General features: G+C 47.3%; 1 long non-coding RNA gene across 1 annotated transcript; it reads left to right on the top strand.

The window, feature by feature from the left end:
* The first annotated feature begins 14,531 nt into the window (after window positions 1-14,531).
* Window positions 14,532-15,086, top strand: LOC103650197 (uncharacterized). Its single transcript, XR_563982.3, has 4 exons — window positions 14,532-14,580; window positions 14,670-14,698; window positions 14,807-14,949; window positions 15,031-15,086. It is a non-coding gene; the product is annotated as an uncharacterized lncRNA (long non-coding RNA).
* The last annotated feature ends 1,336 nt before the right edge of the window (window positions 15,087-16,422 follow it).

Below are 16,422 nucleotides of genomic sequence, written 5' to 3'. Positions count from 1 at the left end.
GGGCGCGGCCAAGGCGGTGGCCGAGGAGAGAGGAGGGGGAGGGGGAGGGAGGGAGGAGGGAGAGAGGGAGGAGGGGGGGGCTCACCGGCGAGGGGCGGCCGACGGCGAGGGCGGCGGCCGGCGCTAGGGCAGGGGGCGGCGCTAGGGCAGGGGGCGGGTAGGGGCGGCGGCTAGGGAGAGAATGAGAGAGGGAAAAAATGAGAGGGAGAGGGAGAGGGTTTGGGGAAAAAGGGGAGGTGGGGGGGCGGTTGGGCCTGCCAAGGCCCAAGAGGGGGCGCCAGGGGCGGCTGGGCCGGCCAGGGTCGGCCCACGGCGCGGGAGAGAGAAAAAGAGGAGAGAGAAAGAGAGAGAAAAAGAAAGAAAAGATCTTCTCCTCATTTTCGAATACCGATCTTTCTACATGAATGCATTTGCACTTTCAAAGCAATCAAAAGAAATGCAAGGTTCGGCATGGTGCATCAAACAACATAAAGTATTTAGGGTTTTTCTTACACGGGAAATCCAAACCGAATCCCGCTAGAACTTTGGAAAAGGTCAAGGTTTTGCGAGGGAAAAAAGAAAAAGAAAAGGTAACGCCCGAATTTTGGCGAGTAAAGAAAAGAAAAAAATTCAACTGCAAAATTCGGGCCGTTACAAACCTATCCCCCTTAAAAGAATCTCGCCCTCGAGATTCAGGGCTGGCTAGCAAAGAGCTCTGGGTACTTGGCCATCAGATCATCTTCACGCTCCCAGGTTGCTTCTTCTTCAGAGTGGTGATTCCATCTGACTTTGCACATTCTGATGGTCTTCCTTCGGGTGACTCTATCTGCAATCTCAAGGATCTGAGCTGGCTTCTCAACATAGGTCAAGTCCTCCTGGACTTCTAGACCTTCCACTGGCAACTGCTCTTCTGGCACACGCAAACACTTCTTCAACTGAGACACATGAAAGACATCATGCACAGCAGACAAATTCTCTGGCAGGCTGAGCTGATAAGCCACTTCTCCACGCTTTGAGAGGATCTGGTACGGACCAATGTAGCGGGGTGCTAACTTGCCTTTCACTCCGAATCTTCTGACTCCTCTGATCGGTGACACTTTCAGATAGACAAAATCTCCGACTTCGAAACTCAGCTCTCTTCTTCTTGTGTCTGCATAGCTTCGCTGCCTCGATTGCGCTATCTTCAGATTCTCTCGGACCATCTTGATGTTCTCTTCGGCTTCAAGCAAAACGTCTGGCCCAAACACTTGCTTCTCTCCAGGCTGATCCCATTGCAACGGAGTTCTGCAACTCCTTCCATAAAGCGCCTGAAATGGTGACATCTTCAAACTGGCCTGGTAACTGTTGTTATAGGAAAACTCTGCATAAGGCAAACGCTTGTCCCATCCGGACTGATCTTGCAACGCACAGGCTCTCAACATATCTTCAAGAATTTGATTGGTCCTTTCGGTCTGGCCATCTGTCTGCGGGTGATAAGCTGAACTGAAATTCAGATGCGTGCCCAAAGCTTCATGCAACTGCTGCCAGAAATGAGAGGTGAACTGCGTTCCTCTGTCTGACACTATCTTCTTTGGCACACCATGAAGACAAACGATCCGAGACATGTACAACTCTGCCAATACTGCACTGTTGTAGCTGGTCTTGACAGGTATGAAATGGGCTGACTTGGTCAAACGGTCCACCACTACCCAAATAGAATCGTAGCCGGCTCGAGTGCGAGGCAATCCGACTATGAAATCCATACCAATTTCATCCCATTTCCACTGAGGGATCTGCAACGGTTGCAACAACCCAGCAGGTCTCTGGTGCTCTGCCTTAATTCTTCGGCAACTATCGCACATAGCCACATGCTCTGCGATTTCCCTCTTCATTCCATACCACCAGAATTTCTTCTTCAGATCCTGATACATCTTCTCACTACCAGGGTGAATCGAATAGGCTGTCTCATGAGCTTCCTTGAGAATCAACTCCCGAATGGACTGGACATTGGGAACACATAAGCGGTCTTTGAACCATATCACGCCTTCTGCATCTTCTCGAAAATCTTTGCCTTTGCCTTCTAGAATCAGTCGCCGGATCTCACTGATTTTCTCATCATTCTTCTGTGCTTCTTTGATTTCGCGCTCCAAGGTAGGTTCCAACTCAACTGTGACTCCTCGCGAATTGTTCAGAAATCCGAGACTCAACCTGTCAAACTCTTTGGCCAACTCATAGGGCATCGGACGAGCGACCATCAGATTGACTTGGCTCCTTCTGCTCAAAGCATCTGCCACTACATTTGCTTTGCCTGGATGGTAATGAATCTCCAACTCGTAGTCTTTGATCAACTCTAACCATCTTCGTTGCCTCATGTTCAACTCTGACTGAGTGAATATGTACTTCAGACTCTTGTGGTCTGTGTAAACATCGCATTTCTGTCCATACAGGTAGTGCCTCCATGTCTTCAGTGCGTGAACCACTGCTGCCAACTCTAGATCATGGATTGGGTAATTCTTCTCATGAACCTTCAGCTGTCGGGACGAGTAAGCCACAACTCTTCCCTCTTGCATCAACACACATCCCAAACCTGTGTAACAAGCATCGCAATACACCGAGAAGGGCTTGTGCACATCGGGCAGGACTAGGACAGGCGCTGTAGTCAACTTCTCTTTCAGCGCTTCAAAGGCCTCTTGACATTTCTGGGTCCACTTGAACTCAACTTTGTTGCCTAGCAACGCTGTCATTGGTTTCGCAATCTTCGAAAACCCTTCAATGAATCGCCGATAATATCCGGCCATTCCAATGAAGCTCTTGATTCCTCTAGCATCCGTTGGCGCTTTCCAGTTCAAAATGTCTGCCACTTTCTTCGGATCCACAGCCAATCCTTCTTTGTTGATTATGTGACCCAAGAACAGGACTTCACTGATCCAGAACTCACATTTGCTCAACTTTGCATACAACTGGTGCTCTCGCAATCTCTGCAACACCATCCTCAAATGATCTGCATGCTCTTCTTCGCTTTGAGAATAAACCAGAATATCATCAATGAATACCACCACAAACTTATCAAGGTAATCCATGAATAAACTGTTCATCAAGTTCATGAAGAATGCTGGCGCATTGGTCAAACCAAAAGACATCACTGTGAACTCATACAACCCATACTTGGAAATGAATGCCGTCTTCGGAATGTCCGAAGGTCGGATTCTGAGCTGATGATAACCTGACCTCAGATCAATCTTGGAGAACACACTGGCTCCTCTCAACTGGTCGAACAGATCTTCAATCCTGGGCAAAGGATACTTGTTCTTGATCGTGACCTCATTCAAAGCTCGATAATCGATGCACATCCTCTTGGTGCCATCTTTCTTTTCCACAAATAAGACAGGGGCGGCCCAAGGCGAGGTGCTTGGCCGGGTGTAACCTTTCTCTGACAGCTCATCAATCTGCTTCTTAAGCTCAACCAACTCTGGTCCGGATATTCTGTAAGCTCTCTTAAAGATGGGGGCGGTTCCAGAAAGAAGCTCTATGGCAAACTCAACTTTCCGCTCTGGTGGCATACCCGGTAAATCCTTTGGAAACACATCTGGGAATTCAGACACAACCTTGATACTCTCAATTGGATCTGCTTCACTGCTATCGACAGCCATCTGATAACAACCTCCTTTCTTCGGCTCAGGTGGGACTAACTCGGTCACCACTTCCTCTCCTAGTGGGGACACCAACTTGATCGTCCTTTTATCACAACTGATAACTGCCTGATACTTATCTAGCCAATTCATCCCTAGGATGACATCTATTCCCTGAGTACCCATTACTATAAGGTTGGCGGGAAACGCTATCCCCCTTATTTTCACACTTATATTCAAACAAATGCTATCAGCTCGAATTCTACCACCAGCTGAGTCAATTTGAATGGGGGTTGACATGGTAGTAGTTGGAAGATTATGTGCTTCTACCCATGATGCAGTAATGAAGGAATGCGTTGCTCCAGTATCAAATAACACTTCTGCAATATGGGAGTCGACTGGGAACATACCTACTATCATGCCGGGGGTCTCCTGAACTGCTTCAGCTTCCAAATGGTTCAGCCTCCCATGATTATAGCGCTGTTGAGGGCGGTTGCCTACTCCAGGCTGAGGCACATTCTGCTTCGCTGGGGCATTGGGGCCTGACTGCTGCTGGGCTGCCTTCTTCGGACATTGCATCACCCAGTGGCCTTGCTCTCCACAGTGGAAACATGCTCTGTTTCCAACCTGAGCTGGTGCTGCCTGATTGTTCTGCTGATTCGCTGGGGCAGGAAGACGAGGGGCCTGCTGATTCTGCCTTTGAAACTGACCTCCTGACTGATTGCTCTGACGGTTCTGGTACTGATGCTGAGGATACTGCCTTTGGAACTGCTGATGCTGCTGACGCTGCTGAGGTGGACGCTGGTTCTGCCTGAACTGCTGAGGCCGATTGCCTGAGAAACGAGGACGACTGCTGCTTCCAGGCTGGGGTCCACTGATCTTGCGTTTACGATCTTCCATCTCCTTACGCTTTCTCTCTGTCATGATTGCTCTGTCAATCAGGTGCTGGAATGTCGGGAAGGTATGATTCATCAGTTGGTACTGCAGAGGGTCAACCAAGCCTCTCAGAAAACGGTACTGTCGCTTGGCGTCGGTGTTGACATCTTCAGGAGCATAGCGAGACAATTGCAGAAACTTGTCCCGGTACTCACTCACAGACAATGGCCCTTGCTTGAGGGCCAGGAATTCCTCCTTCTTCACTGTCATCAGACCTGCAGGAACATGGTACTGACGAAAGCTACCTCTAAACTCTTCCCAGGTGATGGCGTCAGGATGGGCATGGGTGGCGAGGTAAGACTCCCACCATGACTGGGCTGCTCCTCTCAACAGACGGGGACCATACAGAACTTTCTCCCTGTCATCGCACTGAGCGGTATGCAACTCACGCTCCACAGTGCGCAGCCAGTCTTCAGCATCCATAGGGTCAGAAGAGTGAGCAAACGTTGGCGGATGACCTCTCATGAATTCAGCATGCTTGTCTCTGGGCATCTGAGGCATCTGAGGCTGGGGTGGTGCTTGCTGCTGCTGCTGCTGCTGCTGAATGGCGGCCAAAGTCTGACCGATGGCTTGAACTGCCTGAGTCTGCATCAGAAACATCTGCTCGATGGACATCGGGGGCGGGGGCGGCAGGTGCTGCTGCTGGGGCACCTCCTCCTGTTGACCGGCTCGCTCCTGCTGAGCACGCCTTCCTCCTCTGCGCCTGTTCTCTGACATCTGCAGAATGCAACCACACATCAGAACTGATCTGGCAGATCTTGCAGCATAAGAAAAGAGAATAGAATTCTTCAACAGCACTGAACAGATGAGCATCTTCACTGATCTCCAACACAGACCACGCAGCTTCTCAGATAGAAAGGAAAGTGGAATAAAAGGGGTTTCCCAACTATATGACTAACTCCATTAACATAATAGGTAAACCAAAATGCAGGGGATACCCACACTCTGGTGACAATCATTACAAAGATCCAAACCAAACATAGTTCATCATGACAAACATAGATGCACAGGATATAGCAAACTACCCTGTCTAACTAAGACTAACTAAGACTGAGACTAACGCTAAGACTGAAGCTTCTATGTATATATATTTCGTATTAATTACAAGATCCAACTCTAACGATCTATGGTTCTAGAGTTATCTTGGTCTTGCAGTCGGGATTGCCATAAGACTGGTGTCCACGCTGAGGTGAGCGGTACGGGTGCTGAGTCCCGACGGGAGCGGGGGAACCACCATCCAGATGACGACGTTCCGCGTGCTCAGCCCGCAGCAGGGCGATCTCAGCACGAGCCCTACTCAGCTCGTCTAATGCATGGTCCAGCTCCGTGTTTAGCACGGCGGCTAGGTTGACTGTGCTGCTCAACCTAGGATTGCCCTCACCGACAGGTGAGACAATCACGCCTCCTGTGCTGCCAGATGGACGGCGGGGGTAATACTTCAGGTCAAGACCGTCAGCTGCCCCACCGAAAACCGAACAGTAGTGCGAAAGCGCACGCCGTGCAGCATCCTGCATGGCTGCCTCAGCTGAGTCCCGCTCAGAGATAGAATAGTGCTCTGAGCAGGCCTCCGCACCCTGGAGACTGTTCTCCGGGCAGCGCACCAAGCAGGTTGCCTCCCAGCGGTCCGGGTAGACCCCACGACTATGCTGGTAGACCACACAGCGATACTCGACGGACCAAGTATGCCGGTCAAATGCCCGACGTAGCAGGGTGTCGAGCGCATCGTGGAAGTGGCACCCGCGAGCAGCGTCGTGAGTGATGGGTCGAGCAACCCATCCTTCCGGCTCAGGGTTAGCAGAGAAGTCGGTGTCGTGGCTCGAGCTGTCGTCGCCATCTCCGTCGTCTGGGTCTCCTCCAGCAGCTACTCCAGAAGCTGGGACGCCCAGTGGTTGTGCAGGAGGCGCCTCCAGAGGAAGCACAGGGGAGCAGCTCCTCACAGACTCTATCTCCTGTTGGAGCGAGAAGGAAGAGCTCTGCTGCTCCTGTCGTCGACGTTCCTGCTCCTCACGCAGGCGGTGGTGTAGTCTCTCCAAGTGGCTGGACTGGCCGGCCACGGGACGGCGAAGCGGACGCTCAGCAAGGCGGGAGGGTAAGAAGGGGATGACTGACTTTCGTGCAGTGTGTCTAAGTCGAGCCATCTACAAAAGACATCGCAAGCAAAAGGGTGAGAACAGAATTAATATGACCAGCGAATAATGAATCATAAGTAAATGAAGGATTGGAATAAAACATGATTTTCGGCAAGGTATTATATATAGTAGAACATAGGTTTGGTCGGTATGACCAACTTTTGAAGGGATATCAAAGTCAAGGCAGAGACAGAGGTCTATAGTCCTTAGAACGACCATTCTACTCTAGGTTAGCGGTCCTACAGTCAGCACGGCCTTTGATACCACTTATGTCACACCCGGTTTTAGAAGGCAAACCGAATGCGAACCATGTACGTGCCAGGATCAGTTATTCACGTACACAGCAGTTACATAATATGGACATCATCACACAGTGCTCAAAATAGTATTAATAAGGGAAATAGTCGATTACATCATACGTCTGAGACGTCCATATAGGTCTTACAATAAATCAAAGTGCGGAAAAGAAACGTAGATAACCGCGGCCTTCACAGGCAGCCGACTGGGGGTTGCCGCTGACCCACACCTAGAACTCGTCGTAATCTTGGAACTCCTGGAAGTCTCCTTCCACGGCTTCATCTTCGCCTGAGCAGTGGTTGCAATGCTGACAACCTGGGGGGGGTTTGGTGTGTAGAGCAAGGGTGAGTACACATCAACATACTCAGCAAGCATCCCGTTTGGCTGTGGTGGACTAGCTTTATGTGGGGATAAGTCAAGCAGTTGCTTTTAGTTGGTCAGATTATTACTTACTAGTAGAAAGCCAAGTTTTAGCATTAACCCAAGTTATTAACCCAGACGTACTCCTTTCCAAACGGAAAGAGTACCACTTACCAGCACCATAATCATAATCAAAACCATCAATCTCATATCCACCTGTACCGAAGTATCTCTGATCAAGTATCACTAATCACTGGAGCTCCCTTGGCCGCTCATAACCGTGAGCACGGCTGATATATCAGTTTTTCAAACACTCTGCAGAGGTTGTGCACTTTACCCACAAGCCGTGATTCCCTCTCTGGCCCGGGCTTGCAAGACCCTTATTCACTCCCGAGGTGAATGGCCAGGGATTCACTACGAAGCCTTTACAAAGATTCCCCGGGGCTGTAGCCACCCGTTAGGTTTCCTAAATGCACCGCACTCCTCCCCAAGGGGCGAACCCAAACTTGGCAGAGCGAGCCGCATACACCGAGCCCCATTGACGGCACGACGGCTAAGTGAACTACACCCCGGATCCTCTAATTATTCAGCTAAGGGCACCACATTCCACCCTCATGGTTGCACTGTTTTCCCGGGCGGTCATCCATAGAACAGGTCCTTACGGAGAGGCACTCGAGAAACCGCTCGAGCCCCCTTGAAGACCACAAGTACCACATCATAATAAGAGAAGGGAAAACAGCGTATCATAGATAATCTCATCATGTTCATTGATTAGAGTTAAGCAATAGCATAAAGCTAAACAGTAATAATCCAACCCAAATAGGTGAACAAGGACATGGATCACAAAAGCTAGTCAATCCTTAGGCATAAAGGTGTAAAGCGGGAGGTGAATTAAATAATGAATAGGACAGAGATAGGTCAAGGGACACTTGCCTCCACCAACCGACTGCTGCTCAGGGGCTTCTCCTGCGAATTCCTCGGGCTCTTCGACCGGATCGTTCTCTATGCGAGCGCAAACATACATACATCCACATATTTAATACAAAAGAACAGTACACCATACAAGGGAACAAATAAAGCGAATATGCATCAAGTATAACATTTGACATTGCATTTGTTATGGTTAGAAAGAAACGGGAAAGGGTCTCGCAGGGGGTTAAATCTTATGCACCAATGATTAGTTAAATTATGCACTCTAGTTTCAATAGGTTCCTAACAAAAGAATTCTGTTATATGCACTAGTGGGAACCTAATCATTTTAAGTTGATCAACATCGCACGAGATAAACAATTAACTACATGAATCAATTAGCATAACGGAATTTTAAATTAAGCTTCATATTTCAATAACATTAACAATGATTAGCCTACCTAAAATAAAATAGCTATGATCACAGAAAGTAAATAAAATAAAATAAAATAAATAAAAAAAAACAGAGGGGGGCGGTTGAACCGGCCCTAGGGGCGGTTGAACCGGCCCTGCGCAGGGGGCGCGGCCAGGGGCGCGCGGCTGGGCGCGGCTGGGCGGGCGGCCGAGGGCGCGGTCGGGCCAGGGCGCGGCCAGGGCTGGCCAGCGGCCGGCTGGGCGGCCAGCGGCCGGCTGGGGGGCACGGCCGGGGCGGCGGGGGGCGCGGCCAAGGGCCGGCTGGGGGCGCGGCCAAGGCGGTGGCCGAGGAGAGAGGAGGGGGAGGGGGGAGGGAGGGAGGAGGGAGAGAGGGAGGAGGGGGGGGCTCACCGGCGAGGGGCGGCCGACGGCGAGGGCGGCGGCCGGCGCTAGGGCAGGGGGCGGCGCTAGGGCAGGGGGCGGGTAGGGGCGGCGGCTAGGGAGAGAATGAGAGAGGGAAAAAATGAGAGGGAGAGGGAGAGGGTTTGGGGAAAAAGGGGAGGTGGGGGGGCGGTTGGGCCTGCCAAGGCCCAAGAGGGGGCGCCAGGGGCGGCTGGGCCGGCCAGGGTCGGCCCACGGCGCGGGAGAGAGAAAAAGAGGAGAGAGAAAGAGAGAGAAAAAGAAAGAAAAGATCTTCTCCTCATTTTCGAAATCTGATCTTTCTACATGAATGCATTTGCACTTTCAAAGCAATCAAAAGAAATGCAAGGTTCGGCATGGTGCATCAAACAACATAAAGTATTTAGGGTTTTTCTTACACGGGAAATCCAAACCGAATCCCGCTAGAACTTTGGAAAAGGTCAAGGTTTAGCGAGGGAAAAAAGAAAAAGAAAAGGTAACGCCCGAATTTTGGCGAGTAAAGAAAAGAAAAAAATTCAACTGTAAAATTTGGGGCGTTACAGCCTTCGTCCATGTCGCAATCTAAATTTATTATTCTAACAAATTAATATTGCGAGGGGCTACTGTTGGGGGCCTTTGGCTTCCGAAGGTCCTCAAAAACAAGATTTAACAGTGTTTCTGGAGTATAATGTGTGAACAGGTATCTTCGGACTCGAGTCGGTATCACAGTAGGAGAAGCCCAAATAATACGAAGGTTGATACAGCACCGAAGATGTGAGCAGGAAAGCTTCGGCGTGGTAGCAGAAAAGGAAACCGACTTAAAGATGAAAAGGCTATTCAGACCTCGGTGGATTACTATAGAATTACTACCAAATGTAAAGGGCATGGATGTAATTTTATATGAGCTGTGTCCCGTGCCTATAAATAGGTGGACAGTACCCCCGTACTGTTCACGCGGACTTGGCATTTTGCTTTTGCGTCACGCTTGTACTTTCGCCTTTCTTTCAAGCCGAAGGTACATTTGTAATTTGATATTATTTCTACTTTCATATAATAATAATACAGAAATGAGTTGATAATAATGCATAATAGTTTACGCTACCTTTTGTGTCTCATATGATTCTTTCTTCATTATTATATGTTGGATTTATGAAGGTATGTCCTTCATAACCTTCGTCCGAAAGTCATTATGTCCTAAGGGAAATAATGCTTCGAAGGACGAAGGACTTTACCGTTTAACATTTTCTGTGTTGCCTTGTTCTTAACTCATAGCATTTGAGAACAAGTCCCCAACAGGAGCTATGGGAGCACGAGATGGACGGACCACGACGTCGTCCGACTTATGCTCAGGTCTTTTACTGTTATTGACCCTCATCTTGTGAACCTCATCCGTGAAAATCCCAGGTACACAAAGATGACGCCCGAGGAGATACTCGGAAAGTTTGTGAGCGGGCGCATGATGGTGAAAGAAGCTCGATATGTAGACGACGCGCTTAATGGTCCATTACCCGTCTACGAGCCTCAACCCGTTGCTCTCAAAGCAATAAGCAGCAGGGAGGCGCTACCAAGTAAGGTGGCACAAGTTGAGGCGGCCGGGCTAAACGAAGATGAGATGGCTCTCATCATCAAGAGCTTCAAGACCGCATTAAAAGGACGCAAGGAGTACCCCAACAAGAATAAAGCAAAGGGAAAGCGCTCCTGCTTCAAATGTGGTAAGATAGGTCATTTTATTGCTCAATGTCCCGATAATGAAAATGACCAGGGGGAAGAAAGACATGGGAAGAAGGAGAAGAAGAAAAGCTTTAGGAAGGCTAAAGGTGAGGCACATCTTGGCAAGGAATGGGACTCAGACTGCTCGTCATCCGACTCCGATGATGAAGAACTGGCAGCCTCGACCTTCAACAAATCTTCTCTCTTCCCCAACGAACACCACACTTGCCTCATGGCAAAGGAGAAAAAGGTAAGCGTTCGAGAAACCCCTAAGTATACTACTTCAAGCGATGATGATTCTAGTGATGATGAAGTATATTATTCTAGCTTATTCAAAGGTTTAGATAGAGCAATGGTAGAAAAGATCAATGAATTGATTGATGCTTTAAATGAAAAGGATAGACTGCTAGAGAGGCAAGAGGACATTTTGTATGAGGAACATGCACTACAAGAAAATAATAAATGTTCGTGGGTTAATTTAAGAACGTGGGTACCCACGTTCTTATTTGAGTTATGTTCGTGGGTTAATTTAAGAACGTCGGTACCCACGTTCTTATATTAAATTCGTGGGACCGTGGGAAAACCGTCGAACTTATAGTATTAGGAACGTGGGCACTCACATTCTTAACTTAAATTCGTGGGCCACGTGGACACCGTCGAACTTAACCCAAAAACCTAAATCTCTCTAACCCCGCGCGTCTGTCTTCTTTTCCCTCTGTCACCACGTGCGCGCCCGCAGCTACCCGCCTCGCCGCCAGCCCGCCCGCAGCTACCCGCCTCGCCACGCGCGCGCCCGCAGCTACCCGCCTCGCCGCCAGCCCGCCCGCCAGCGCCTCGCCGCGCACGCCCCGCCGCCACCCCGCGCCCGCCCCGCCGGCTCACACGCCGCCACCAGCGCAGCCCGCCCTCGCCACCCCACGGTCCCGCCGCCGCCGCCGCCAGAAACCAGCCGCGCGTGCCCCGCCGCCCCACCGCGCGCCGACTCGCGCGCCGCCACCAACACAGCCCGCCCTCGCCACCCAGCGGTCCCGCCGCCGCCGCCAGAAACCGGCCGCGCGCGCCCCTCCGCCACCCCGCGCGCGCCCCGCCGCCCCGCCAGCCACCGCGCCGCCGTCAAGCGAAGGAATGGCTCCTCGCAGCAGGCGAAGAAATGGCTCCTCGCAGCAGGCGCCGGCGCCGCCGTCGGCGCGCTCTCTGCCGCCGCTGTCATGGATCTTCTCTCGAGGTAACCGACCCAACTTCTTTCTGCCCCGTCCCCCAAACTGGGCCTGAACCTGGATGCCACAGAGCGTTCTGCTGACGCTTTGCTTCGTTTCCATGTTGCAGATCCAAGCGGAGAGAGAGGTACACGTGGGACCTGCTAGAGTCCAATGGAATGACGACTGGTACGCGTGCAGTGCAGTTACCTCCTGTTGTGAGTTAAGTAGTAGGATCGATAATTGTGTGCGGATCCTGTCGTCTTGGGAAAATGACAGCAAATTTGCAATTTAATACATGCCTTGTGTTCTGTTGTGGAAATCGCTGGTTATTGCCGATCTTTGGTTGTGCATTACAAAGTTCTGGTATCTTCAACTGCTTGCTTCTTCAATCAGGGAACACTCGGTCCAGCAAGCACCTGGGCTCTGTTGGTAGCTCAGCTCTTCTCTCTGATGAAGTGGTCTCTGAACAGCTTAGTCCAGCAAGCACCTGGGCTCTGTTGGTAGCTCAGCTCTTCTCTCTGATGAAGTGGTCTCTGAACAGCTTACAAGGTTTGCACTCATTGGTTTCTTTCCTTAATGAAGTTCTCTATGGAGAGAGTCCCTAGCTATAAACCGTTTATTGCCGTCTGTTTGATTGACCCAGTTAGTTGTCATTTCATACTTACACTCTGCAACCAGATAATTCCACATTTTGTTGTATGCACCCGGGAAACTATGCTGATGCTATCAACCAGATAGTTCGACGGTTTGTACACCTAATACCTGTTCTTTCTCTCTCTGATTTCTCTATTTTGTTGTATGCACAAGGGAAACTATCCTGATGCTATCACATGTTACACTGAAGTACACCGTATAGATCCTACAGCAGCTGATGCACTAGTTAATAGAGGGAACACATTCAAAGAGATTGACAGAGTTAATGAAGCAATTCAGGATTATGTTCAGGCAGCAACAATCAGGCCAAACATGCCAGAAGCCCATGCCAACTTGGCTTCAGCATACAAGGACAGGTATTCTATGAATCTTAAGCCTATGAAGTGTTAATATAATGCATTTAATTTCTAGCAGTATTTTTTATTTCTGTTTATAATATTGGTAAATGTAATCTTTTTGCAGTGGGCATGTAGAAACGGCTATAATTAGCTACAAGCAGGCTCTCCGGCTGAGTCCTGATTTTCCTGAGGCAACCTCCTGCATACTCTACAGGTACCTTGCAATTTTTCTCTACCCTTTTAATGCACTTGTGATATAAAGATTTGAATACGACTGTAAACTTTGAGTAAATAAAAGATATGTTACAACATATTCATCTTTATGTTGTGTCTGCTACTTATGAAAATTAATACTACAGCAGTTTGTACCCTTTTATTGTTGCTGATCACAAAATCATAGACTCTGTCTACAATCCTTTTGCATCAATGTACTTTGGTGCATCGTACTTGGCATGGTTGTCTCAGTACGAAGGGAGGTTAGCTGTATGACTGAATCTTCTGAAAATCTAGATTCACCTTGGTACATATCTGAAATTTACTACGAGTCGACACATTCTTTTTCAGGGAGCAAAGCTACGAATTCATTGTCCAAGCTTACCTTGGGGGACCAGAGAATGTTAGTCTTCAGGAGACTGGACCGTTTTGGAACCAATTCCTGGAGTCATTAACACAACATCAAGATCCAAAGAAGTATGCTTGTGCTTTTTGTTTGACAGTTTGCTTAACTTTTTTAACGAATCTTTTATTATTTGTAATGAAATTTGTGACTCATCAAACTTGTGTAGCTGAGTAGTAGCTAGCCAAGAGGGTGCTAAGGAGTAACGTAGACATATAAATTGTCTAATATTTCATCTCATCCGACAATCATATGATGACCATATTAGCAATTGCATAAAGAAACATTGATCTGCACATTTTTAATCATACCGGTAAAAATTGTACATTTTTCAGGGACAATAATAGTTGTTGTATCTTGTGAAGTTATCTGATACGTCTTCCAACTTTGGTTACTGAAGGTATTGATTTCATTCCAAACCCATTTTTCAATTATATTATTTCTATTTACTAATATCAATGACTATGCATTCCTTTTCATATTTAACCTTATGACGACACTTGCTACGGAAATGCAGTTTCTGCTGAAGATCATTGATGAATGCTCATCGACATTCTTGCCAAATTTCAAATCCCCTCCCGAAGGGTTTGGGAACTGGCAAACAATTTTGCTTGCTGGACAACACGAGATACAGGATAACAGGGGCTATATTCTAGCATGAGTCCGCCCACACTGCAGTTTGTACCATGAGTTCTAGCATGGAACTATATTCTGTTTTGCCAATTTGACTGTACAATAAACTCTGTCGCTTTGTGCTTCCAGCAAATTGTGCCTCCTATGCTTAATTCTTTCCTGGACCAAGATAGCAGAGTGCGTTACTATGCTTGTGAAGCGCTATACAACATAGCAAAGGTGATCATTTAGTTCAGTGATATAACATAAATTGTATGTTTGCTTTACACTAATTGAATTTCTATCTTTAGGTTGTAAGAGGGGATTTCATCATTTACTTAAACAAAAATTTTGATGCTTTATGCAGATTCCGATGGTAATGTTCAAAGTGCAGCTCACCTTCTTGACAGGCTTGTCAAGGTATATTCACCTGGACTGTACTCATATGTCTACAACTTGTCCTTGTTTCTCTTCTTAATTATCCCTGATAATATAACTATATCAACCAGGATATCGTAACCGAGAGTGACCAGTTCAGGTATGCCGTGTATGATTTGCCTTTTCCTTATTAGTGGCTTGCTTGTTTAATTGTTTCAATGTCAATGTTGATTTCTGATTGGACCCATATCTTGCTTTTTCTCTTTAGCATAGAAGAATTCATATCGCTTTTGAGAGAGCGCATGAATGTGCTGAATCTTTATGTAAGACAATTTTTGGTGGGGTGGATAACAGTGTTAGACAGTGTTCCTGATATTGACATGCTTGGTTTCCTTCCTGATTTTCTCGATGGTAATCCCTCCCTTTTTCCAAGTGCATTAATTTTATGCTTCTATTGATCGCTCAACAACCTTTCTATCACCACCACTGCAGGTTTATTCAATATGCTGAGTGATTCCAGCCATGAGATAAGGTAGCAAGCTGATGCAACACTTTCTGAGTTTTGCAGGAGATAAAGATCTCACCAGTAAGGCTACTCTATATCGCTCAGTCTTTTATCAGCTTAGACGTAAAATACATTGTGGGGTGCCTATTCCTTCAATTACCCTTTTATTTTTGTATGAACTCTTAAAGGTTGTCTTCACTTTTATGCTTTCAATGCTGATTATCATACCTTAAATGGAAAGAATGTAGATTATGGTCGTATGGCTGAAATACTCGTTCGGAGGGCAGGCTCTACTGATGAATTCACTCGGTTGACGTCTATCACATGGGTAATTTGTCTTTCATGTTTTTCCTGTGATCGTAAAACCTAGAATTTAGACTGCAGAAGCTGTTTTAATATTTGCAAAAATGCTGGACTTATGGCTATCGTTTAAAGTGCAGAACTAAACGCTTTTTTCTCTTGGAAAATCAGGGAAATGGAGGGGTGTCCTACCTAATGAATTTCAGCTGGATGAATTTGAGATAATATGTAAGTACATGACATTATTCATTCAGCATATAATCAGCATCCAATCGCTCACTTGCTAATGCTTCTGAACATTCCCTGGGTTCAGTTACCTTATATTGTATGTACATAGACTTGTCACCTTATATTGTATGTACATAGATTTATCATTCCTCATGAAGGTTATCATAATTATGCCAGTTCACTGTAGTTTAATTTGTGAAACAGGGCATATCTACTTAGTACCTGCATTCTTTTTGTTGCTTGTTGATGATACTAATATTGTCTGATATAACTAGTTGCCTTTTCTCTCTTTGGTAAGAATCTGCAATTAAATTTGATATCCATTGGTTATATATTTTTTCCTTGTTCAGTTACCACACATGCTGCCATCTAAAAAGGCATTTTCAGCTGCTGTATCTGCTCTTGGCATCTACAACAAAGACATGATAGTAGTTTATGATGGAAAGGGGCTGTTCAGTGCTGCTCGTGTTTGGAAGTCAGACATCACCTAGAGCTAGGGTGTCCATTCTTGACATGTTTCTCTTAGTGATAGGTGGATACTGTCTAGCTAGGAACAGAGTCCTGAGGGATTGATGGACGCATGCATCTTGAATTCCTGTGTGTTGTATTACTACTGGTACAATCTTCAATTCTTGTAAACTTATGTATTTGGACTTGTGTGAATTTGTGATATGAACATATATCCATGTGTTTGAAATATGTATTGTATGTGATATTATGTTTGTCTAATTTTTCATTTCTGTAATTTTTATTTTTTTTCTGGAAAAGGGTTAAGAACGTGGGTACCCACGTTCTTAAGGTTAAGAACGTGGGTACCGTCAAACTTATTGTGCAGTCCGCGCAGACCTCCG

Source organism: Zea mays, chromosome 3 (genome assembly GCF_902167145.1).
Source record: "Zea mays cultivar B73 chromosome 3, Zm-B73-REFERENCE-NAM-5.0, whole genome shotgun sequence".
Taxonomy (NCBI): Eukaryota; Viridiplantae; Streptophyta; class Magnoliopsida; order Poales; family Poaceae; genus Zea; species Zea mays.
Note: the sequence above shows the minus strand (reverse complement) of the source record. Positions and strands in the feature narration are given on the sequence as shown.